Source organism: Eimeria mitis, genomic scaffold (genome assembly GCF_000499745.2).
Source record: "Eimeria mitis Houghton genomic scaffold, Emh_scaff2292, whole genome shotgun sequence".
NCBI classification, from domain to species: Eukaryota; Apicomplexa; class Conoidasida; order Eucoccidiorida; family Eimeriidae; genus Eimeria; species Eimeria mitis.
Genome location: NW_013570621.1, coordinates 807 through 1,029, shown reverse-complemented (window position 1 = coordinate 1,029; position 223 = coordinate 807).

Below are 223 nucleotides of genomic sequence, written 5' to 3'. Positions count from 1 at the left end.
TTATTTATTTATTTGTTTTATTTATTTTTATTTATTTGTTTTATTTATTTTTATTTATTTAGTTAATTTATTTATTTATAAAGTTTATTTAATTTATTTATTTATTTTATTTATTTATTTTATTTATTTAATTTATAAAATTTTCTATTTATTTAAATTCGCCACCGAAATTTCTTTTGTTTGCTCTGCTTTTTGGTTTTTTGCTTAAATTGTTTTTTATATA